Source organism: Ambystoma mexicanum, chromosome 3p (genome assembly GCF_040938575.1).
Source record: "Ambystoma mexicanum isolate Mex_15411 chromosome 3p, UKY_AmexF1_1, whole genome shotgun sequence".
Taxonomy (NCBI): domain Eukaryota; kingdom Metazoa; phylum Chordata; class Amphibia; order Caudata; family Ambystomatidae; genus Ambystoma; species Ambystoma mexicanum.
This window is the reverse complement of record NC_090925.1, coordinates 1,125,381,222-1,125,407,927: the sequence shown is the minus strand read 5'-3', so window position 1 is coordinate 1,125,407,927 and position 26,706 is coordinate 1,125,381,222. Positions and strand designations below refer to the sequence as shown.

Here is a 26,706-nt window from a genome sequence, read left to right as displayed (position 1 = left end):
CACCATGCACAGGTGTGAGCTAAGTGTAAAATATGTATCCTGGAAAGGATTCAAGGATATTTTCAGTGCAACAATGGGTCGACCTGCTTCTATGACTGCGATTACTGACGTCATCTTCTTCAGGACCTGGTCATTAAACTGTATTCTTACCATAAGAAGACTAATTAGGCTCGTGTTTTACCCCTTTTTTTGTTAACTTTTTACTGCTAAGTCACTCCACACATTGCATTGATTACGCAGTGTACTTGTCTTGAGTTAGGAGATTACTCTAAATTATAGCTTTTGACAGGTGCCTACTAGAAATTGGTAGATATTCTTTTTCCGTTTCTTATTACTTTTAGAGAAGCGGCACACCAGCGCTTTCTAGCAATAGAGGGGGCATAGGTAGCAGTAGTTAGACTTCACCCCTGTCCTTCTGTCCCTTTGTATGCATCCTGTATATTAGGGTTTCTCCTAAATCAAATCTGTGGTAACGCTCTTTTTTAGGGCACCCACAGACTCGCGTGACTTTTGTTGCTAATTTTCATTTATTTTGGGGTATTGTTCCAGATTTTTGTGCTATAATCTCGTTTGCTGGATGACACCCTCAGAAACCTTAGGCACCCAATTGTATGTTTTTGTATTCATCATCCTTGGGTCACCAGTGGGTGGGTGGGAAATTGCACCATTTAAGAGCAAGTGTATGGAACCCCACAGCCCCAGCACTGTTACAGCAAATGAACTCCTTGCTCGCGTGCTGCAATTAATGGTGTTCCCGCAATGGTTTTAGAATCGTATCTGTGAAGTACAAACCTGCATTTCAGTCTTCCGCATAGTAGGCACAGTTGATTGCTTGTTCGACACGTGAAACAGTATTTATTCTGTTGAGATGTAGATTTAAATTAATCGAGCATATCGACTCCATGAATCTTTTGTAGGATGGCTGCAAACAGACTTGATTGTATGTGTTACCTTGAAACGTGTCTTTAAAGTAATAGTTGCTGATGTCTAAAGCTGCCCTTGTGTGTAATTATGTTGAGCTAATTCTGATTTTTAAGCCCCTTTGCATTCTGGTGATTGTAGTCCTATGGAACTTTCCAAACATATTGCACCCAGGGCGAAACCCCAGAAACATGGATGTCAATATACCAAACTGCTTGGGGTACAGGAAGTGACATCACACACATGTCATCACAGGAAGTGATTTCATATGACTTCAATGACATCACGTAACATAATATCGCATGAAATTTAATCCTAGCAACATCGCCTGAAGTCACTGATGGGTGTGAACATCATACAAAGTTTACATTTCATAAAATACACAAAAATACATTTACTAACGCCCACACACTCCTAGCCAGTTCTACAGGTCATTAAACTGTATTCTTACCATAAGTAGACTGACGTGGTGTGTGTTTGAACCCTTTTTTGTTTACTTTTTACTGCTAAATCGCTCGACACATTGCATTGATTACGCAGTGTGCTTGTCTTGAGTTAGGAGATTATTCTAAATTATAGTTTTGACAGGTGCGTTCTAGAAATTGGTAGATATTCCTTTTCCGTTTCCTATCACTTTTAGATAAGCGGCACAGCAGCGCTTTCTAGCAATAGAAGGTACATAGGTAGTGGTAGTTAGAATTCACCTCTGTCCTTCTGTCCCATTTGTATGCATCCTGTATATTAGGGTTCCTCCTAAATCAAATCTGTGGTAACCCTCTGGTTAGTGCCCTCACAGACCCACGTGACCTTTTGTTGCTAATGTTAATTTATCTTGGGTTATTGTTCCAAAGGCACAAGGCCAGGGACACCACCCTCGACCATCCTGTAGTTCTGGCTCGGCTGCGTTAAAGAATTCCCCTCTGGGAAGCGATGGGGACACTTCTGGGGTTCCCTGGGAATGACGCTGCACTTGGTTCCTGCTGCCAGCTACTGAAATGGAGCTGCTGTCTGTACGATTGAGACAACAAAGGCAGTGAACAGATGCAAGGCATTTACATGCCATCAGGCGAGGAGTGACCAAGCTTGCACTCACGTCCATCTACCATTTCCACACCACCAATGCCTAGAGATCTGAGGGGATGGAGGTGTTTGCCCAATCCAGATCTGCAGATTCCAAACCGAGCAACCCCGAAGTGTGAATGACCAGGCCCTGAAGAAGATGACATCAGTAATCTCAGTCATCAAAACAGATCGATCCATTTTTTACACTGATGATATCCTTAAAGTCTTGTCAGGATACATATTTTACACTTAGCTCACACCTGTGCATGGTGACAGGGTTATTGTGAGCAAACTTTGATTTGGATTCCCTAGGACGGACCTTCCTTTAGGATCCAGGAGTGACCGACACATGTTCTAAGAGCGTCCTGTCCAATTGGTTAATACATATATGTTCAATTCCCTGAGGCAGTATGTCTCTTGTGAACATATACTAGACAGGGTTACATTTATACACCTGACCTGGGTCACTCCTCTTGGACTTTTAGCATTTGAACTCATCTTATGTGTCATATTAGTTAGTGGGGAAAGCTTTCGCCTTCTTTTCCTGTTAGATAGGCTGCGCACCACCGTGAACCTAGGGAAAGCACCTCCTGACAGGGTCAGGAGGTACTTCTCTTTGAGGGTCAGTGTTAGTGGTCCACATGCATTTTGTTTGCTTTAGAATGGAAACATGTGCATGAGAGAATGCTCCTTTAGATGTGTGAAAAAGTTATGGGATATAACTGAGGAATGAAAATGCTCTCCCACTCAGATTATTAAATCATTCACCCTGTGTGTTGTGTTGTTTCCCATGTGGTTTGACCATCCCCAAGCCCAGCAGCGGTTCCAGGTAGCCCCGGCTGGGTCCCTGTCTTTTCCAGGAGGGAAACGCTGTAACGTAGGCCAGCCGGAGTTCTAAGATGGCGGGGGTGATGTCCCTTGCTTTGTGTGGCTGTCTCCCATGTGGGTTGACTTTCCCCAAGCCCAACAGCGGTTCTAGGGAGCCCCGGAAGGGTCCCCATTCTTCCCTGGAGGGAAAACTGTAACGCAGCCCAGCCAGAGCTTCAGGGTGGGCTTGGGGATGGTCGACCAATGTGGGAGACGGGTGCTCAAGGCCTGGGACATCACCCCCGACCATCGTGAAGCTCTGGCTGGGCTGCGTTACAGAATTACCCTCCAGTAATGGATTGGGACCCTGCCACGGCTCTCTGGGACTGCTGCTGTGTTTGGGGATGGTCGACCCACATGAGAGACAGCCGCCCAAGGCCAGGCCCATCACCCCCAACCATCCTGAAACTCTTGCTGGGTTGTGTTACAGCTTGTCCCTCTGTCAAAGAACAGGGACACTGCAGAGGCTCCCCAGAACTGTCACTTGGCCTGTGGACGATCAACCAAAATGGGAGACAGCCGCCCAAGGCCAGGGACCTCACCCCCAACCATCATGGAGCTCAGGCTGGGCTCCATTGCAGAATATCCCTCGGTGGAGGGCACACTGCTGGGGCTTCCTTGTGGGGAACAGCTGTAACACAGCCGAGTCAGAGCTCCAGGATGGTGCGGGTGATGTCCCTGGCCTTGGCCAGCTGTGTCCCATGTGAGTTGACCATCCCCAAGCCCTGCAGCTGTTCTGTTCCAGGGAGCCCCTGCAGGGTTCCTGTCCTTTCCCAGAGAGAAAAGCTGTAATGCAGGCCAGCCAGACTTCCAGGATGGTGGGGGGTGATTCCCCTGGTCTTGGGCGGAAGTCTTCCATGTGGGTTGACTGTCCCCAAGCCCAGCAGTGGTTCCAGGGAGCCTTGGCAGGGTCCCAATTTTTCCCTGGAGGGAAACACTGCAACGCAGGCCAGCCTGAGTTCCAGGATGGTGGGGGGGTGATGTCCCTGGTCTTGGACGGCTGTCTCTCGTGGGATGACTATCCCCAATCCCAGCGGCGGTTCCAAGGAGCCCCGGCAGGTTTCCCAGCCTTTCCCGGAGAGCGAAAGCTGCAACGCAGGCCATCCAGAGTTCCAGGATGTTGGGGGGTGATTTCCCTGGTCTTGACCGGAAGTCTTCTATGTGGGTTGACTGTCCCCAAGCCCAGCAGCGGTTCCAGGGAGCTCCGGAAGGGTCCCCATCCTTCCCTGGAGGGCAAACTGTAACGCAGCCCAGCCAGAGCTTCAGGCTGGGCTTGGGGATGGTCGACCCACGTGGGAGACGGGTGCCCAAGGCCTGGGACATCACCCCCGACCATCGTGAAGCTCTGGCTCGGCTGCGTTACAGAATTACCCTCCAGGAATGGATTGGGACCCTGCCACGGCTCCCTGGGACTGCTGCTGTGCTTGGGGATGGTCAACCCACATGAGAGACAGCCGTCCAAGGCTAGGGACATCACCCCCACCATCCTGAAACTCTCGCTGGGTTGTGTTCCAGCTTCTCCCTCTGGGAAAAGACGGGGACACTGCAGAGGCTCCCCAGAACTGCATCTGGGCTTGTGGACGGTCAACCCAAATGGGAGAGAGCCACCCAAGGCCAGGGACATCACCCCTAGCCATCATGGAGCTCAGGTTGGGCTGCATTGCAGAATATCCCTCGGTGGAGGACACACTGCCGGGGCTTCCTTGTGGGGAAAAGCTGTAATGCAGCCCAGCCAGAACTCCAGGCTGGGCTTGGGGATGGTCGACCCACATGGGAGACGGGTGCCCAAGGCCTGGGACATCACCCCCCACCATCCTGGAACTCTGGCTGGCCTGCGTTACAGCTTTATCCTCTGGGAAACGACAGGCCGGGGCTCCCTGGAACAGCTGCTGGGTTTAGGGATGGTCATCCCACATGGGAAACAATACAACAAACAGTGTGAAGGAGTTAATGATCTGACTGGGAGAGCACTTTCATTCCTCCGTTTTATCCCATAACTTTTTCACACATCTAAACAGACAAACGAGCATTCTCTCATGCATATGTTTCCATTCTAAAGCACAAAAAACACATGTGGACCACTAACACTGTCCCTCAATGAGAAGCACACGCTGTCAGGAGGTACTAGCCCTAGGTTGACAGTGGTGCTCCGCCTAGCTAAAAGGGAAAGAGGGTGAAAGCTGTTCCTACTAACCAGAAGGACTCAATAGATGGGTTCAAATGCTAGATATCCAAGAGGAGTGACCCAGGACAGATGTATCAATGTAACCCTGTCTAGTATATGTTCACATGATAGATGCTGCCTCAGGGAATTGCACGTAACTTTTTTTAACCAACTGGACAGGACGCTCTTAGAGCATGTGTTGGTCACCCCTGGATCCTAAAAGGAAGGTCCCGCCTAGGGGGATCCAAATTAAAATGTGCTCACAATAACCCTGTCACCATGCACAGGTGTGAGCCAAGTGTAAAATATGTATCCTGCCAAGAATTCAAGGATATCTTCACTGCAACAATGGGTTGACCTGTTTCAATGACTGCGATTACTGATATCTTCTTCAGGACCTGGTCATTAAACTGTATTCTTACCATAAGTAGACTAATTAAGCGCTTGTTTGAACCCATTTCTGTTCACTTTTTACTGCTAAGTCACTCCACACATTGCATTGATTACGCAGTGTACTTGTCTTGAGTTAGGAGATTACTCTAAATTATAGCTTTTGACAGGTGCCTACTAGAAATTGGCAGATATTCCTTTTCCATTTCCTATCACTTTTAGATAAGCGGCACATCAGTGCTTTCAAGCAATAGAGGGTACATATGTAGTGCTAGTTAGACTTCATCTCTCTCCTTCTGTCACCTTCATATGCATCCTGTATATTAGGGTTTCTCCCAACTCAAATCTGTGGTCACCCACTTTTTAGGTCCCCCATAGACCCACGCGATTTTTTTTGTTGCTAATTTTCATTTATCTTGGGGTATTGTTTCAGACGTTCGTGCTATAATCTCGTTGCATGGATGAAACCCTCACAAACCTTAGGCACCCAATTGTGTGTTTTTGTATTCATCACTCTTGGGCCACCAGTGGGTGGCAGGAAAATTGTACCATTTAAGCGTAAGTGTATGGAACCCCATGGCCCCAGCAATGTCACAGCAAATGTACTCATTGCTCGCCATGCTGCAATTAATGGTGTTCCCGCAATGGTTTTACAATCGCATCTGTGAAGTACAAACCTGCATTTCAGTCTTCCCCGTAGAAGGCACAATTGATTGCTTGTCCGACACGTGAAACAGTATTTATTCTGTTGAGATGTAGATTTAAATTAATCAAGCATATCAACTCCATGAATCTTTTGTAGGATGGCTACAAACAGACTTGATTGACTGTTTTCCCTTGGAACGTGTCTTTAAGGTAATAGTTGCTGTTGTCTAAAACTGCCCCTTGTGTGTTACTATGTTGAGCTAATGCTGACGTTTAAGACCCTTTGCATTCTGGTTAATGTAGTCCTATGGAACGTTCCAAAAATATTGCGCCCAGGGCGAAACCCCAGAAACATGGATGTCAATATTCCAAAATGCCTGGGGTACGGGTAGTGACATCACACACCTATGACATCACAGGAAGTAATTTCAAATGACATTTGACTTCATTGACATCACGTAAAATAATATTGCATGACATTTAATCCTAGCAACATCACCTGAAGTGACTGATGGGTGTAAACATCATACTAAGTTTACATTTCATAAAATACCTAACTGATACTAAATAAGACCTTTTTAGATACCAACCACACTTTAAGTTGGATGCTGTCTTGATATGCCATGGAGGTCAATTTATAATGGGGCTAGACCCAGTAGAATGAACATTGGACAGGGGTACTGCCATTCATATGCCACTATAGCCTCCTATGGCCACTTATGTGTTTTTAGTTTTAATCTTGCTTGGGATATACTGTCTGAGTGTAATTCCCAGTCATGTAGTCTTCTAACATGGGCACCCAGTGTCATGCATTTGATATATTCAGGCAATAAGTAGGATTCACAATTAAATGCAGAAAATAACATTGGTTTTGGACTTCCAGTCTTCACAAAAGACCTCATCCTATTATGGAAACATTGCAAGCGAATCCCGTAGACAATGTTTCTAGGATTATTTTCATATTTCATGGGAAGTGTTCCTAGGGCATCGGTTAGTTTATTTTTATTTATTTATTTGCATTTATAAAGCGCACAACAGTCCTTGGGCACCGCAGCGCTGTTACAGAAGGCTTACTTAGTTACTACATAAGTGCTTGCAAAAACATACAGGTTGCCTAACACCATGTTGCAGGGCAGCAGCAGCATACAAATGCAGAGTCGGTATAGGTGGCACAAATATGTTGCCCAACCCCATGTTGCAGTGCGGCAGCAGCATACAAATGCAGAGTCATTTTAGGTGGCACAAACATATTGCCCAACCCCATGTTGCAGGGCAGCAGCACCATATGAATGCAGAAAGACAGTTTAGGCGGGCGTGGCTTGGAGGAGAGGGAAAGGGGAGGGGGAGAAAAATGAGATGGAGGGTGGGGAGCACATACAGCGACACAGGCGACCAAGAGGGGGGGGGGAGCACACACAGCAACGCAGGCAACCAAGGGTGGGGCTGGGGGGCACACACAGCAACACAGGTGACCAAGGGGGGCATGGGGGCACACACGGCAACACAGGAGACCAAAGGGGTGTGGGGGGCACACACAGCAACACAGGCGACCAGGGGGTGTGGGGGGCACACATCAACATCACGGGTGACCAAGGGAGGGTGGGGGCACACACGACCAACTCGGGTGACCAGGGGGTGAGGTGGGGGGCACACACCAACACAACGGGCAACCAGGGGACATGGGGGCACGCAGGACCAACACGGGTGCCCAAGGAGGGGTGGGGGCGCACACCAACACAACGGGCAACCAGGGGGGTTACATCTCGGTTGCATGTATCGGACATGTTCGTGAAAGGAATGTTACAGCTTAGGAAAACTTGGACTAGTTGCAGCGAGTACATCTAAGGTAGATGTGAGGACAAGTTATGTGGTGGCATATACAAACAAAGTAAGCACACTACTTGTGTTTATCTACCTCTATTTGTAGTCAATAAGACATAATAGGTGAAAGACATATCTCATGGTGAAACGACTAGGCGAGGCTATGTTATGCTAGGGCACCAGCAGTGATAGGTTAGTGAAATAATAAATGAAAACATAGGCAGTGTAAACATAATCAGTTTCACGTGTACCCGTATCAACGTAAAGGCACAGTGAGCAATACACTTGAAGTACATAGTCATTTTGAATAATGGATAGGATAGAGAACCTGAAGAGGGTCCGGGTGTCAAGGATGCACTGTTTTCAAGCCACTAAATTGAAATTTTGGCTTTTTTAAGGCCTTTGAGTCCCCAAAGGCCTATGGCTATTTGTTTTTGAGAAGAACTACTATTTTCAGCCGCATTGGGGATTAAACCCTCTCCATAGCAATAAGCTCACCACCAATTAATTATTTACTATTAGCTGATACCGTGCACCCTTCCAATTGCCACAGCTTCCCTTTTTGCTGTTACTGCCAAAAGAGACCATTGTGATTTTGATGGGTAGTAAGTATTGGTTTTTCCAGTTGGCAGGAATATTTTTGGAATTTTAATTGGATTGTGCAGACAGCTCCAGTCATCCAGTTGTCATCTCCAGCCTTTATCTCCCTCCCTTCTACAGCTAGTGAGTATGAGAGGTTTTACTCATCATTAATTTCACATTGAGAAAGGGATTGAAAGTGCAGGTGCCTCTATGAAAATGGCCTAGCAACATTGGATGATGTGGCGTAGCGAGACCTGGTGAGGCAGGCAGTTACTTTTAAGGTGGCTATGATGTCTCTGAGAAGGTTGATTAGTCTTGGGTAGACTTGGAGGCAGTGAGAACTTAATATGCAAAACGTTATTGAGCAGGCAGGTAGTTTCATGTTTAGTGACGATATTGGCAATGTTTCTATATTTCTTATAATTAACAGATGGATACTATACAGGAGAGTCTAAGGGCATTTGAAATGTACGTTGTAGTGATATGTTAAATATGGAGCATGTCTTTAATGCACACTAAGGGTTGTGGGAAGGTATGAGCAGTGGTCTATCGACATAATGTGACATTAGTAAGCCTCTCAAATGCTGATGAAAGAGATTAGCTACCCACTGCAGGTGGGTAGCTAATTTTTTATATATGCGGCGCATGCATTTGCACATGCATTTTTGTGTGCTTTAGAATGGAAACGTATGCATGAGACAATGCTCCTTTGTCCGTTTAGATATGTGAAAAAGTTACGGGATATAACGGAGGAGAGAAAGTGCTCTCCCACTCAGATTATTAAATCCTTCCCTCCGTTTGTTGTGTTGTTTCCCATGTGGGTTGACCATACCCAAGGCCCAGCCGTGGTTCCAGGGAGCCCTGGCAAGGTCCTTGTCCTTTCCCGGGGGGGGAAGCTGTAACGCAGGCCAGCCAGAATTCCAGGATGGCTGGGGGGCGATGTTGCTGGTCTTGCGTGGCTGTCTCCCATGTGGGTTGGCTGTCCCCAAGTCCAGCAGCGGTTCTAGGGATCCCTGGCAGTGTCTCTGTCCTTTCTCGGAGGGAAAAGCTGCAACGCAGGCCAGCCATAGTTCCAGGATGGTGGAGGGTGATGTCCTTGGCATTGGGCGGCTGTTTCCCATGTGGGTTGACCATCCCCAAGTGCAGTGTCATTCCCAGGGAGCCCCAGCAGGGTCCCCATCCCTTCCCGGAGGGAAATACTGTAATGCAGCCCAGCGGGAGTTCCAGGATGGGCAGGGAAGATGTCCCAACGCCTTGGGCACCCGTCTCCCATGTGGGTCGACCTTCCCCCCAAGCCCAGCCTGGAACTCTAGCTGGGCGGTGTTACAGATTTTCACACTGGGGAAGAATTGGGACCCTGCTGGGGCTCCCTGGAACCGCTGCCGTGCTTACGGAAAGTCAACCCATATGGGAGACAGCCACGCAAGGCCAAGGACATCACCCCACCTCCCGCCATCCTGGAACTCTGGCTGGCTTGCGTTACAGCTTCTCACTCTGGGAAAGGAAAGGGACACTGTAGAGGCTTCCTGGAACAGCCGCTGGGCTGGGGGAAAGTCAACCCATATGGGAGACAGCCACGCAAGGCCAAGGACATCACCCCCCCTCCCGCCATCCTGGAACTCTGGCTGGCCTGTGTTGCAGCTTTTTCCTCCGGGAAAGGACAGGGACCCTGCCGGGGCTCCCTGGAACCGCTGCTGGGCTTGGGGATGGTCAACCCACGTGGGAAATAACACAACAAATAGGGTGAGGGATTTAATAATCTGAATGGGAGAGCACGTTCATTCCTCAGTTTTATCCCAGTACTTTTTCACACATCTAAATGGACAAAAGAGCATTCTCTCATGCATATGTTTCCATTCTAAAGCACAAAAAAATGCATGTGGACCACTAACACTGTCCCTCAATGAGAAGCACACCCTGGCCCTGTCAGGAGGTTCTGTGTCTAGGTTGACAGTGGTGCTCCGCCTATCTAAAAGGGAAAGAGGGAGAAAGCTGTCCCTACTAACCAATATGACACAGTAGATGAGTTGAAATGCTAGAAATCCAAGACGAGTGACCCAGGACAGGTGTATAAATGTAACCCTGTCTAGTATATGTTCACTGGATAGATACTGCCTCAGGGAATTGCAAATAACTTTTTTAACCAACTGGACAGGATGCTCTTAGGGCATGTGTCGGTCCCTCCTGGATCCTAAAAGGAAAATCCCGCTTAGGGGATCCAAATTAAAATGGGCTCACAATAACCCTGTCACCATGCACAGGTGTGAGCTAAGTGTAAAATATGTATTCTGTCAGGAATTCAAGGATATCTTCAGTGTAACAATGGGTCGACCTGTTTCGATGACTGAGGTTACTTATGTCATCTTCTTCAGGACCTGGTCATTAAACTGTTTACTTAAAATAAGTAGACTGATTAGGCGTGTGTTTGAACCCTTTTTTGTTCACTTGTTACTGCTAAGTCACTCCACACATTGCATTGATTACGCAGTGTGCTTGTCTTGAGTTAGGAGATTACTCTAAATTATAGCTTTTGACAGGTGCGTACTAGAAATTTGTAGATATTCCTTTTCCGTTTCCTATCACTTTTACATAAGCGGCACACCAGCGATTTCTAGCAATAGAGTGTACATAGGTAGCAGTAGTTGGACTTCACTTCTGTCCTTCTGTCCCCTTTGTATGCATCCTGTATATTGGGGTTTCTTCTAACTCAAATCTTTGGTAACCCTCTTTTTAGGGCACCCACGGACCCACATGAATGACTTTTTGTTGTTAATGTTCATTTATCTTGGGGTATGGTTCCAAATGTGTGTGCTATAATCTTGTTGCATATATGAAACCCTCATAAACTTTAGGCACCCAATTGTGTGTTTTTGTATTCATCACCCTTGGGTCACCAGTGGGTGGCATTGAAATTGCGCCATTTAAGCGCAAGTGTATGGAAAACCACGGCTCCTGCACTGTCACAGCGAATTTACTCATTGCTCACCATGCTGCAATTAATGGTGTTCCCGCAATGGTTTTAGAATCGCATCTGTGAAGTACAAACCTGCATTTCGGTCTTCCCCGTAGAAGGCACAGTTGATTGCTTGTTCGACACGTGAAACAGTATTTATTCTGTTGAGATGTAGATTTAAATTGATCAAGCATAACAACTCCATAAATCTTTTGTAGGATGGCTACAAACGGACGGAATGGAATGTGGTGCCTTGGAACGTGTCTTTAAAGTAAGAGTTGCTGATTTCTAAAGCGGCCCATTGTGTGCAATTATGTTGAGCTAATTCTGACTTTTAGGCCGCTTTGCATTCCGTTGAATGTAGTCCTATCAAACTTTCCAAAAATGTTGCTGCCAGGGCGAAACCCGAGAATCATGGATATCCATATACCAAAATGCCTGGGGTACGAGAAATGAAATCACACACCTATGACATCACAGGAAGTGATTTCATATGACATTTGACTTCATTGACATCACGTAAAATAATGTTGCATGACATTTAATCCTAGCAACATCGCCTGAAGTGACTGATGGGTGTAAACATCATACAGAGTTTACATTTCATAAAATACCTAACCGATGCTAAATAAGACCTTTTTAGAAACCAACCGCACTTTAAGTTAGATGCTATCTTGATATGCCATGGAGGTCAATTTATAATGGGGCTAGACCCAGTAGAATGAACATTGGACAGGAGTACTGCCATTCATATGGCACTATAGCCTCCTATGGCCACTTATGTGTTTTTAGTTTTAATCTTGCTTGGGGTATACTGTCTGAGTGTAATTCCCAGCCATGTAGTCTTTAACATGGGCACCTAGTGTCATGCATTTAATATATTCAGGCAATAAGTAGGATTCACAATTAAATGTAGAAAATAACATTAGTTTTGGACTTCCGGTCTTCACAAACGACCTCTTCCTATTATGGAAACACTGCGAGCGAATCCCATATACCATGTTTCTAGGGTTCATTTCAGACTTCATGGGAAGTGTTCCAAGTGCATCGGTTATTATTTACTTGCATTTATAAAGCGCACAACAGTCGTTGGGCACCGCAGCGCTGTTACAGAAGGCTTACTTCGTTGCATAAGTGCTTGCAAAAACATATATGTTGCCTAACCCCCGTGTTGCAGGGTTGCATAATTAGTTATATATGTGCTTGCAAAAACATACAGGTTGCCTAACCCCATGTTGCAGGGTGGCAGCAGCATACAAATGCAGAATCAGTTTAGGTGGCACAAACATGTTGCCCAACCCCATGTTGCAGGGCGGCAGCACCATATAAATGCAGAAAGACAGTTTAGGCGGGCGTGGCTTGGAGGAGAGGGAAAGGGGAGGGGTAGGAAAACGAGATGAAGGGTGGGGGCACACACAGCAACACAAGCGACCATGGGGGTTTGGGGGCACCAGCAGCAACACAGATGACCATGGGGGAGGTTCACAGCAACACAGGCGACCAGGTGGGGTGGGGGCGCACATCAACATGATGGGCTACCGGGAGGGGGGCACACACAAATATTGCAGGTGACTGGGGTGGTCGGGGCACACTCAGCAACACAGGAGACCAGGGGGTGAGGTGAGGGGCACACATCAACATCACGGGCGGCCAGGGGAGGTGGGGGCACACATCAACATCACGGGTGACCAGGGAGGGGTGGGGGGTACGCACCATTATCACGGGCCACCAAGGTGGGTGAGTGGCACACAAAAACAAAATGGGCGACAAAGGAGGTGTGGGGGGCGCACACCAACACAACGGGCAACCAGGGGGTTGCATCTCTGTTGCATGTATCGGACATGTTTGGGAACGGAAGGTACAGCATAGGAAAACTTGCACTAGTCATGATGAGTAGATTTAAGGTAGATGCGAGGACAAGTTATGTGGTGGCAAATAGAAATAAAGGGAACACGCTACTTCTGTTTATCTACCTCTATTTGTAGGCAGTAAGACATAATAGGTGAAGGACATATCGCATGGTGAACCTACTAGGCGAGGCTAGGTGATGGGGCACCAGAGATCACAGTGGGCAACGTATGGCAGTGATAGGTTAGTGAAGTAATAAATGAAAACATAGGCAGTGTAAATATAAGCAGTTTCGCATGTACCCATATCAACGTAAAGGCACTGTGAGCAATACACTTGAAGTACATATTCATTTTGAATAATGGATAGGATCGAGAACCTGAAGAGGGTGCGGGTGTCCAGGATGCACTGTTTTCAAGCCACTAAATTGGAATTTTGGCTTTTTTGAAGCCTTTGAGTCCCCAAAGGACTATGGCTATTTGCTTTTGAGAAGAACTACTATTTTCAATGCAGCCGCATTGGGGATTAAACCCTATCCATAGCAATAAGCTCACCACCAATAAATAACTGACTGTTAGCTGACAACACGCACCCTTCCAATTACCACTGCGTCCCTTTTTGCTGTTTTTGCCAAATGAGACCATGGTGATTTTGATGGGTAGTATATTGGTTTTTCCAGTTGGCAGGGATATTTTTGGAATTTTAATTTGATTGTGCAGACAGCTCCAGGCATCCAGTTGTCCTCTCCAGCCTTCATCTCCCTCCATTCTACAGTTAGTGAGTATGAGAGGTTTTACTTATCATTAATTTCACATTGAGAAAGGTATTGAAAGGGCAGGTGCCTCTATGAAAATGGCCTAGCAACATTGGATGATGTGGCCTAGCGAGACCTGGTGAGGCAGGCAGTTACTTTTAAGGTGGCTATGATGTCTCTGAGAAGGTTGATTAGTCTTGGGTAGACTTGGAGGCAGTGAGAACTTAATATGCAAAACGTTATTGAGCAGGCAGGTAGTTTCATGTTTAGTGACGATATTGGCAATGTTTCTAGATTTCTTATAATTAACAGATGGATACTATACAGGAGAGTCTAAGAGCATTTGAAATGTACATTGTATTGATATGTTAAATACGGACCATGTCTTTAATACACACTAAGGGTTGTGGGAAGGTATGAGCAGTGGTCCATCGACATATCATTTGACATTAGTAAGCCTCTTAAATGCTGATGAAAGGGATTAGCTACCCACTGTATGTGGGTAGCTAATCTTTTATATATGCGCCGCATGCATTTGCACTTGCATTTTTGTGTGCTTTAGAGTGGAAACATAAGCATGAGAGAATGCTCCTTTGTACGTTTAGATATGTGAAACAGTTATGGGATATAACGGAGGAAAGAAAGTGCTCTCCCACTCAGATTATTAAATCCTTCCCCCTGTTTGTTGTGTTGTTTCCCATGTGGTTTGACCATACCCAAGCCCAGCAGTGGTTCCAGGGAGTCCCGGCAAGGTATCTGTCCTTTCCCAGGGGGGAAGCTGTAACAAAGGCCAGCCAGAGTTCCAGGGTGGCTGGGGGTGATGTCGCTGGTCTTGCGTGGCTGTCTCCCATGTGGGTTGGCTGTCCCCAAGTCCAGCAGCGGTTCTAGGGATCCCTGGAAGTGTCTTCATCCTTTGTCGGACGGAAAAGCTGCAACACAGGCCAGCCAGAGTTCCACGATGGTGGAGGGTGATGTCTGTGGCATTGGTCGGCTGTTTCCCATGTGGGTTGACAACCCCAAGTGCAACGTCATTCCCAGGGAGCCCCAGCAGGGTCCCCATCCCTTCCCAGAGAGAAATCCTGTAGTGCAGCCCAGTGGGATCTCCAGGATGGGCAGAGGTGATGTCCCAGGCCTTGGGCACCCGTCTCCCATGTGGGTCGACATTCCCCAACCCCAGCCTGGAACTCTAGCTGGGCTGCGTTACAGATTTTCCCTTTGGGGAAGAATGGGGACCCTGCTGGGGCTCCCTGGAGCCGCTGCTGTGCTTGGGAATGGTCAACCCACATGGGAGACAGCCACCTAAGGCCAGGTACATGAACCCCCCCCCCTCCACGCTGGAACTCTGTCTGGCTTGCGTTCAAAGCTTCTCACTCTGTGAAAGGACAGGGACACTACAGAGGCTCCCTGGAACAGCCGCTGGGCTTGGGGAAAGTCAACTCATGTGGGAGACAGCCACGCAAGGCCAAGGACATCACCCCCCCTCCCGCCTTCCTGGAACTCGGGCTAGCCTGTGTTACAGCTTTTTCCTCCAGGAAAGGACAGGGACCCTGCCGGGGCTCCCTGGAACCACTGCTGGGCTTGGGGATGGTCAACCCACATGGGAAACAACACAACAAACAGGGTAAAGGATTTAATAATCTGAATGGGAGAGCACTTTCATTCCACCGTTTTATCCCATAACTTTTTCACATATCTAAACGGACAAAGGAGCGTTCTCTCATGCATTGGTTTCCATTCTAAAGCACAAAAAATGCATGTGGACCACTAACTGTCCCTCAATGGGAAGCATACCCTGACGCTGTCAGGAGGTACTGTCCCAAGGTTGACTGTGGTGCTCCGCCTATCTAAAAGGGAAAGGGGGTGAAAGCTGTCTCTACTAACCAAAATGACACAATAGATAAGTTCAAATGCTAGATATCCAAGAGGAGTGACCCAGGACAGATGTATAAATGTATCCCTGTCTAGTATATGTTCACAGGATAGATACTGCCTCGGGGAATTGCACATAACTTTTTTAACCAACTGGACAGGACGCTCTTTGGGCATGTGTCGGTCACTCCTGGATCCTAAAAGGAAGGTTCCGCCTAGGGGATCCAAATTAAAATGTGCTCACAATAACCCTGTCGCCATGCACAGGTGTGAGCTAAGTGTAAAATATGTATCCTGCAAAGAATTCAAGGATATCTTCAGTGCAACAATGGGTCGACCTGCTTCGATGACTGCGATTACTGACTTCATCTTCTTCAGGACCTGGTCATTAAACTGTATTCTTACCATAAGTAGATTAATTAGGCGCGTGTTTGAACCCTTTTTTTTGTTCATTTTTTACTGCTAAGTCACTCCACACATTGCATTGATTACGCAGTGTACTTGTCTTGAGTTAGGAGATTACTCTGCCAATCCGCCCACCATCAGATTAGGGTACTAAAGAGGGTTCTCCCTATGATCCCGATAGGTATGCGTCCTCCCATGGTGGCTGCGCTAGTCCTCTCACGGTTGGACTATTGTAATTCTCTGTACCTTTCTCAACCGGTGGGCCTCCTCCAACATATGCAGAACCTGGCAGCCAGACTAGCCACTGGCTCTCCTTATGGTACGCATATCTCGCCATAGCTTCGCCGACTCCACTGGCTTCCAGTGGACCAGCGAGTTAAGTTCAAGTCACTATGTATTGTCCACTGGACCATTCATGGCTTAGGAGCTGAGTTCCTTCAATCCAAATTCTCCCGATATATCCCGGAACGCAATCTCTGCTCCTCGGCCACCAACCTACTTGCTGTTTCCAGGTATAACCGGGAAAGACTTGGCGGCAGAGCCTTCTCCATTGCTGCGGCCAAGCTTTGGAACACCCTCCCACTGCCACTCAAATCTACACCTAACCATCTGGCCTTTAGGAAATTTCTGAAAACCACTCTATTCTAGTTCTCTGGCTTTTCACTGTTCTTCCTGGTCAGTAGCTTCCTCACCAGCGCCATGATGCCTCTGGGCGACCGTGCGCTCTAAATTCAGGTAACATAACATAACTCTAAATTATAGCTTTTGACAGGTGCCTCCTATTACTTTTAGATAAGCGGCACACCAGCACGTTCTAGCAATAGAGGGGACATAGGTAGCAGTAGTTAAACTTCACCCCTGTCCTTCTGTCCCTTTGTATGCATCCTGTATATTAGGGTTTCTCTTAACTCAAATCTGTGGTAACGTTCTTTTTAGGGCACCCACAGACTCGCATGACTTTTGTTAACAATTTTCATTTATCTTGGGGTATTGTTCCAGATTTGTGTGCTATAATCTCGTTGCATGGATGAAACCCTCACAAACGTTAGGCACCCAATTGTGTGTTTTTGTATTCATCACTCTTGGGTCACCAGTGGGTGGCAGGGAAATTGTACCATTTAAGTGTAAGTGTAAGTGTATGGAACCCCATGGCCCCAGCAATGTCACAGCAAATGTACTCTTTGCTCGCCATGCTGCAATTAATGGTGTTATCGCAATGGTTTTAGAATCGTATCTGTGAAGTACAAACCTGCATTTCAGTCTTCCGCGTAGTAGGCACAGTTGATTGCTTGTTCGACACGTGAAACAGTATTTATTCTGTTGAGATGTAGATTTAAATTAATCAAGCGTATCGACTCCATGAATCTTTTGTAGGATGGCTACAAACAGACTTGATTGTATGTGTTACCTTGGAACGTGTCTTTAAAGTAATAGTTGCTGATGTCTAAAGCTGCCCTTGTGTGTAATTATGTTGAGCTAATTCTGATGTTTAAGCCCCTTTGCATTCTGGTGATTGTAGTCCTATGGAACTTTCCAAACATATTGCACCCAGGGCGAAACCCCAGAAACATGGATGTCAATATACCAAACTGCTTGGGGTACAGGAAGTGACATCACACACCTATGTCATCACAGGAAGTGATTTCATATGACTTCAATGACATCACGTAACATAATATCGCATGACATTTAATCCTAGCAACATCGCCTGAAGTCACTGATGGGTGTGAACATCATACAAAGTTTACATTTCATAAAATACACAAAAATACATTTACTAACGCCCACACACCCCTAGCCAGTTCTACAGGTCATTAAACTGTATTCTTACCATAAGTAGACTGACGTGGTGTGTGTTTGAACCCTTTTTTGTTTACTTTTTACTGCTAAATCGCTCGACACATTGCATTGATTACGCAGTGTGCTTGTCTTGAGTTAGGAGATTATTCTAAATTATACTAGAAATTGGTAGATATTCCTTTTCCGTTTCCTATCACTTTTAGATAAGCGGCACAGCAGCGATTTCTAGCAATAGAAGGTACATAGGTAGTGGTAGTTAGAATTCACCTCTGTCCTTCTGTCCCATTTGTATGCATCCTTTATATTAGGGTTCCTCCTAAATCAAATCTGTGGTAACCCTCTGGTTAGTGCCCTCACAGACCCACGTGACCTTTTGTTGCTAATGTTAATTTATCTTGGGTTATTGTTCCAAAGGCACAAGGCCAGGGACACCACCCTCGACCATCCTGTAGTTCTGGCTCGGCTGCGTTAAAGAATTCCCCTCTGGGAAGCGATGGGGACACTTCTGGGGTTCCCTGGGAATGACGCTGCACTTGGTTCCTGCTGCCAGCTACTGAAACGGAGCTGCTGTCTGTACGATTGAGACAACAAAGGCAGTGAACAGATGCAAGGCATTTACATGCCATCAGGCGAGGAGTGACCAAGCTTGCACTCACGTCCATCTACCATTTCCACACCACCAATGCCTAGAGATCTGAGGGGATGGAGGTGTTTGCCCAATCCAGATCTGCAGATTCCAAACCGAGCAACCCCGAAGTGTGAATGACCAGGCCCTGAAGAAGATGACATCAGTAATCTCAGTCATCAAAACAGATCGATCCATTTTTTACACTGATGATATCCTTAAAGTCTTGTCAGGATACATATTTTACACTTAGCTCACACCTGTGCATGGTGACAGGGTTATTGTGAGCAAACTTTGATTTGGATTCCCTAGGACGGACCTTCCTTTAGGATCCAGGAGTGACCGACACGTGTTCTAAGAGCGTCCTGTCCAATTGGTTAATACATATATGTTCAATTCCCTGGGGCAGTATGTCTCTTGTGAACATATACTAGACAGGGTTACATTTATACACCTGACCTGGGTCACTCCTCTTGGACTTTTAGCATTTGAACTCATCTTATGTGTCATATTAGTTAGTGGGGAAAGCTTTCTCCTTCTTTTCCTGTTAGATAGGCTGCGCACCACCGTGAACCTAGGGAAAGCACCTCCTGACAGGGTCAGGAGGTACTTCTCTTTGAGGGTCAGTGTTAGTGGTCCACATGCATTTTGTTTGCTTTAGAATGGAAACGTGCATGAGAGAATGCTCCTTTAGATGTGTGAAAAAGTTATGGGATATAACGGAGGAATGAAAATGCTCTCCCACTCAGATTATTAAATCATTCACCCTGTGTGTTGTGTTGTTTCCCATGTGGTTTGACCATCCCCAAGCCCAGCAGCGGTTCCAGGTAGCCCCGGCTGGGTCCCTGTCTTTTCCAGGAGGGAAACGCTGTAACGTAGGCCAGCCGGAGTTCTAAGATGGCGGGGGTGATGTCCCTTGCTTTGTGTGGCTGTCTCCCATGTGGGTTGACTTTCCCCAAGCCCAACAGCGGTTCCAGGGAGCCCTGGCTGGGTCCCTGTCCTTTCCCAGAGGGAGGAGCTGCAACACAGGCCAGCCAGAGTTCCAAGATGGTGGGGGTGATGTCCCTGGTCTTGGCGGCTGTCTCTCATGTGGGTTGACTGTCCCCAAGCCCAGCAGCGTTTCCAGGGAGCCCCGGAAGGGTCCCCATTCTTCCCTGGAGGGAAAACTGTAACGCAGCACAGCCAAAGCTTCAGGGTGGGCTTGGGGATGGTCGACCAACGTGGGAGACGGGTGCCCAAGGCCTGGGACATCACCCCCGACCATCGTGAAGCTATGGCTGGGCTGCGTTACAGAATTACCCTCCAGTAATGGATTGGGACCCTGCCGCGGCTCTCTGGGACTGCTGCTGTGTTTGGGGATGGTCGACCCAGATGAGAGACAGCCGCCCAAGGCCAGGCCCATCACCCCCACCATCCTGAAACTCTCGCTGGGTTGTGTTCCAGCTTCTCCCTCTGGGAAAGGATGGGGACACTGCAGAGGCTCCCCAGAAATGCATCTGGGCTTGTGGACGGTCAACCCAAATGTGAGAGAGCCGCCCAAGGCCAGGGACACCACCCCTAGCCATCATGGAGCTCAGGTTGGGCTGCATTGCAGAATATCCCTCGGTGGAGGACAGACTGCCGGGGCTTCCTTGTGGGGAAAGGCTGTAACACAGCCCAGCCAGAACTCCAGGCTGGGCTTGGGGATGGTCGACCCACATGGGAGACGGGTGCCCAAGGCCTGGGACATCACCCCCCACCATCCTGGAACTCTGGCTGGCCTGCGTTACAGCTTTTTCCTCTGGGAAACGACAGGCCGGGGCTCCCTGGAACAGCTGCTGGGTTTAGGGATGGTCATCCCACATGGGAAACAATACAACAAACAGTGTGAAGGAGTTAATGATCTGACTGGGAGAGCACTTTCATTCCTCCGTTTTATCCCATAACTTTTTCACACATCTAAACAGACAAACGAGCATTCTCTCATGCATATGTTTCCATTCTAAAGCACAAAAAACGCATGTGGACCACTAACACTGTCCCTCAATGAGAAGCACACGCTGTCAGGAGGTACTAGCCCTAGGTTGACAGTGGTGCTCCGCCTAGCTAAAAGGGAGAGAGGGTGAAAGCTGTTCCTACTAACCAGAATGACTCAATAGATGAGTTCAAATGCTAGATATCCAAGAGGAGTGACCCAGGAAGATGTATCAATGTAACCCTGTCTAGTATATGTTCACATGATAGATGCTGCCTCAGGGAATTGCACATAACTTTTTTAACCAACTGGACAGGACGCTCTTAGAGCATGTGTTGGTCACTCCTGGATCCTAAAAGGAAGGTCCCGCCTAGGGGGATCCAAATTAAAATGTGCTCACAATAACCCTGTCACCATGCAAAGGTGTGAGCCAAGTGTAAAATATGTATCCTGCCAAGAATTCAAGGATATCTTCACTGCAACAATAGGTCGACCTGTTTCAATGACTGCGATTACTGATATCTTCTTCAGGACCTGGTCATTAAACTGTATTCTTACCATAAGTAGACTAATTAAGCGCTTGTTTGAAACCATTTTTGTTCACTTTTTACTGCTAAGTCACTCCACACATTGCATTGATTACGCAGTGTACTTGTCTTGAGTTAGGAGATTACTCTAAATTATAGCTTTTGACAGGTGCCTACTAGAAATTGGCAGATATTCCTTTTCCATTTCCTATCACTTTTAGATAAGCGGCACATCAGTGCTTTCGAGCAATAGAGGGTACATATGTAGTGCTAGTTAGACTTCATCTCTGTCCTTCTGTCACCTTCATATGCATCCTGTATATTAGGGTTTCTCCCAACTCAAATCTGTGGTCACCCTCTTTTTAGGTCCCCCATAGACCCACGTGAGTTTTTGTTGCTAATTTTCATTTATCTTGGGGTATTGTTTCAGACGTTCGTGCTATAATCTTGTTGCATGGATGAAACCCTCACAAACCTTCGGCACCCAATTGTGTGTTATTGTATTCATCACTCTTGGGTCACCAGTGGGTGGCAGGAAAATTGTACCATTTAAGCGTAAGTGTATGGAACCCCATGGCCCCAGCAATGTCACAGCAAATGTACTCATTGCTCGCCATGCTGCAATTAATGGTGTTCCCGCAATGGTTTTACAATCGCATCTGTGAAGTACAAACCTGCATTTCAGTCTTCCCCGTAGAAGGCACAATTGATTGCTTGTCCGACACGTGAAACAGTATTTATTCTGTTGAGATGTAGATTTAAATTAATCAAGCATATCAACTCCATGAATCTTTTGTAGGATGGCTACAAACAGACTTGATTGAATGTTTTCCCTTGGAACGTGTCTTTAAGGTAATAGTTGCTGTTGTCTAAAACTGCCCCTTGTGTGTTACTATGTTGAGCTAATGCTGACGTTTAAGACCCTTTGCATTCTGGTTAATGTAGTCCTATGGAACGTTCCAAACATATTGCACCTAGGGCGAAACCCCAGAAACATGGATGTCAATATACCAAACTGCTTGGGGTACAGGAAGTGACATCACACACCTATGTCATCACAGGAAGTGATTTCATACGACTTCAATGACATGACGTAAAATAATATCGCATGACATTTAATCCTAGCAACATCGCCTGAAGTCACTGATGCGTGTGAACATCATACAAAGTTTACATTTCATAAAATACACAAAAATACATTTACTAACACCCACACACCCCTAGCCAGTTCTACAGGTCATTAAATTGTATTCTTACCATAAGTAGACTGACGAGGTGTGTTTTTGAACCCTTTTTTTTTTACTTTTTACTGCTAAGTCGCTGGACACATTGCATTGATTACGCAGTGTGCTTGTCTTGAGTTAGGAGATTATTCTAAATTATAGTTTTGACAGGTGCGTACTAGAAATTGGTAGATATTCCTTTTCCGTTTCCTATCACTTTTAGATAAGCGGCACATCGGCGCTTTCTAGCAATAAAGGGTACATAGGTAGTGATAGTTAGACTTCACCTCTGTCCTTCTGTCCCATTTGTATGCATCCTGTATATTAGGGTTTCTCCTAACTCGGATCTGTGGTAACCCTCTGGTTAGTGCCCTCACAGACCTACGTGACCTTTTGTTGCTAATGTTCGTTTATCTTGGGTTATTGTTCCAAAGGCACAAGGCCAGGGACACCACCCTCGACCATCCTGTAGTTCTGGCTCGGCTGCGTTAAAGCATTCCCCTCTGGGAAGCGATGGGGACACTTCTGGGGTTCCCTGGGAATGACGCTGCACTTGGTTCCTGCTGCCAGCTACTGAAACAGAGCTGCTGTCTGTACGATTGAGACAGCAAAGGCAGTGAACGGATACAAGGCATTTACATGCCATCAGGCGAGGAGTGACCAAGCTTGCACTCAGGTCCATCTACCATTTCCACACCACCAATGCCTAGAGATCTGAGGGGATGGAGGTGTTTGACCAATCCAGATCTGCAGATTCCAAACAGAGCAACCCCGAAATGTGAATGACCAGGCCCTGAAGAAGATGACATCAGTAATCTCAGTCATCAAAACAGATCGATCCATTGTTACACTGATGGATATCCTTAAAGTCTTGTCAGGATACATGTTTTACACTTAGCTCACACCTGTGCATGGTGACAGGGTTATTGTGAGCACACTTTAATTTGGATTCACTAGGCGGGACCTTCCTTTAGGATCCAGGAGTGACCGACACATGTTCTAAGAGCGTCCTGTCCAATTGGTTAATACATATATGTTCACTTCCCTGAGGCAGTATGTCTCCTGTGAAAATATACTAGACAGGGTTACATTTATACACCTGTCCTGGGTCACTCCTCTTGGACTTTTAGCATTTGAACTCATCTTATGTGTCCTATTGGTTAGTGGGGACAGCTTTCTCCCGCTTTCCGTTAGATGGGCGGCGCACCACCGTCATCCTAGGGGACAGCACCTCCTGACAGGGTCAGAATGTACTTGTCTTTGAGGGTCAGTGTTAGTGGTCCACATGCATTTTGTTTGCTTTAGAATGGAAACATGCGCACGAGAGAATGCTCCTTTAGATGTGTGTAAAAGTTATGGGATATAACGGAGGAATGAAAATGCTCTCCCACTCAGATTATTAAATCATTCACCCTGTTTGTTGTGTTGTTTCCCATGTGGGTTGCCCATCCCCAAGCCCAGCAGCGGTTACAGGTAGCCCCGGCTGTGTCCCTGTCTTTTCCAGGAGGGAAAAGCTCTAACGTAGGCCAGCCAGAGTTCTAAGATGGCGGGAAGTGATGTCCCTTGCTTTGTCTGGCTGTCTCCCATGTGGGTTGACTGTCCCCAAGCTCAACAGCGGTTCCAGGGAGCCCTGGCAGGGTCCCCGTCCTTTCCCAGAGGGAAAAGCTGCAACACAGGCCAGCCAGAGTTCCAGGATGGTGAGGGTGATGTCCCTGGTCTTGGCGGCTGTCTCTCATGTAGGTTGACTATCTCCAAACCCAGCAGCGGTTCCAGGGAGCCCCGGAAGGGTCCCCATTCTTCCCTGGAGGGAAAACTGTAACGCAGCCCAGCCAGAGCTTCAGGATCGGCTTGGGGATGGTCGACCCCTGTGGGAGACGGGTGCCCAAGGCCTGGGACATCACCCCCGACCATCATGGAGCTCAGGCTGGGCTGGATTGCAGAATATCCCTCAGTGCAGGGCACACTGCTGGGGCTTCCTTGTGGGGAACAGCTGTAACACAGCCGAGTCAGAGCTCCAGGATGGTGCGGTTGATGTCCCTGGCCTTGGCCGGCTGTGTCCCATGTGACTTGACCATCCCCAAGCCCTGCAGCTGTTCCAGGGAGCCGCTGCAGGGTCCCTGTCCTTTCCTAGAGAGAAAAGCTGTAATGCAGGCCAGCCAGAGTTCCAGGATGGTGGGGGTGATGTCCTTGGTCTTGGCGGGTGTCTCTCATGTGGGTTGACTGTCCCCAAGCCCAGCAGCGGTTCCAGGGAGCCCCGGAAGGGTCCCCATTCTTCCCTGGAGGGAAAACTGTAACGCAGCCCAGCCAGAGTTTCAGGATGGCCTTGGGGATGGTCGACCCACGTGGGAGACGGGTGCCCAAGGCCTGGGACATCACCCCCGACCATCATGAAGCTCAGGCTGGGCTGTGTTACAGAATTACCCTCCAGGAATGGATTGGGACCCTGCCACGGTTCCCTGGGACTGCTGCTGTGCCTGGGGATGATCGACCAACATGAGAGACAGCCGCCCAAAGCCAGGCCCATCACCCCCAACCATCCTGAAACTCTGGCTGGCCTGCGTTACAGCTTCTCCCTCTGGGAAAGGACAGGGACACTGCAGAGGCTCTGTGGAACAGCTGCGGGCCTTGGGGAAAGTCAACCCAAATGGGAGACAGCCACACAAGGCCAGGGACATCACCCCCCGCCATCCTGGAACTCTGACTGGCCTGTGATACAGCTTTTTCCTCTGGGAAACGACAGGCCGGGGCTCCCTGGAACAGCCGCTGGGTTTAGGGATGGTCAACCCACATGGGAAACAATACAGCAAACAGGGTGAAGGAGTTAAACATCTGACTGGGAGAGCACTTTCATTCCTCTATTTTATCCCATAACGTTTTCACACATCTAAACGGACAAAGGAGCATTCTCTTGTGCATATATTTACATTCGAAAGCATCAAAAACGCATGTGGACCACTAACACTGTCCCTCAACGAGAAGCACACGCTGTCAGGAGGTGCTAGCCCTAGGTTGACGGTGGTGCTCCGCCTATCTACAAGGGAAAGAGGGTGAAATATGTCCCTACTAACCAGAATGACACAATAGATGAGTTCAAATGCTAGATATCCAAGAGGAGTGACCCAGGACAGATGTATAAATGAAACCCTGTCTAGTATATGTTCACATGATAGATGCTGCCTCGGGGAATTGCACATAACTTTTTTGACCAACTGGACAGGACGCCCTTAGGGCATGTGTTGGTCACTGCTGGATCCTAAAAGGAAGGTCCCGCCTAGGGGATCCAAATTAAAATGTGCTCACAATAACCCTGTCCCCATGCATAGGTTTGAGCTGAGTGTAAAATATGTATCCTGCCACAAATTCAAGGATATCTTCACTTCAACAATGGGTCGACCTGTTTCGATGACTGCGATTACTGATGTCATCGTCTTCAGGACCTGGTCATTAAACTGTATTCTTACCAGAAGTAGACTAATTAGGCACTTGTTTGAACCCTTTTTTGTTCACTTTTTACTGCTAAGTCACTCCACACATTGCATTGATTACGCGGTGTACTTGTCTTGAGTTAGGAGATTACTTTAAATTATAGCTTTTGACAGGTGCCTACTACAAATTGGTAGATATTCCTTTTCCGTTTCCGTTTCCTATCACTTTTAGATAAGCGGCACATCAGCGCTTTCTAGCAATAGAGGGTACATAGGTAGTGCTAGTTAGACCTCATCTCTGTCCTTCTGTCCCCTTCGTATGCATCCTGTATATTAGGGTTTCTCCTAACTCAAATCTGTGGTCACCCTCTTTTTAGGTCCACCATAGACCTACGTGACTTTTTGTTGCTAATTTTCATTTATCTTGGGGTTTTGTTCCAGATTTTTGTGCTATAATCTAGTTGCATGGATGAAACCCTCACAAACGTTAGGCACCCAATTGTGTGTTTTTGTATTCATCACTCTTGTGTCACCAGTGGGTGGCAGGGAAATTGTACCATTTAAGTGTAAGTGTATGGAACCCCATGGCCCCAGCAATGTCACAGCAAATGTACTCATTGCTCGCCATGCTGCAATTAATGGTGTTATCGCAATGGTTTTGCAATCGCATCTGTGAAGTACAAACCTGCATTTCAGTCTTCCCCGTAGAAGGCACAGTTGATTGCTTGTCCGACACGTGAAAAAGTATTTATTCTGTTGAGATGTAGATTTAAATTATTCAAGCATATCAACTCCATGAATCTTTTGTAGGATGGCTACAAACAGACTTGATTGAATGTTTTCCCTTGGAACTTGTCTTTAAAGTAATACT

At 47.2% G+C, this 26,706-nt stretch overlaps 1 long non-coding RNA gene across 3 annotated transcripts in view; it reads left to right on the top strand.

The window, feature by feature from the left end:
• Positions 1 to 26,706, top strand: part of LOC138581293 (uncharacterized) — a 77,277-nt gene that overhangs the window by 28,285 nt on the left and 22,286 nt on the right. For 2 of the 3 annotated variants that reach the window (XR_011304508.1, XR_011304507.1), the window contains exon 2: positions 11,624 to 11,676. The exons of the other annotated variant lie outside the window; for it this stretch is intronic. This is a non-coding gene — a long non-coding RNA (uncharacterized lncRNA). The remainder of the gene's footprint in view (positions 1 to 11,623; positions 11,677 to 26,706) is intronic. 3 annotated transcript variants of the gene reach the window in all.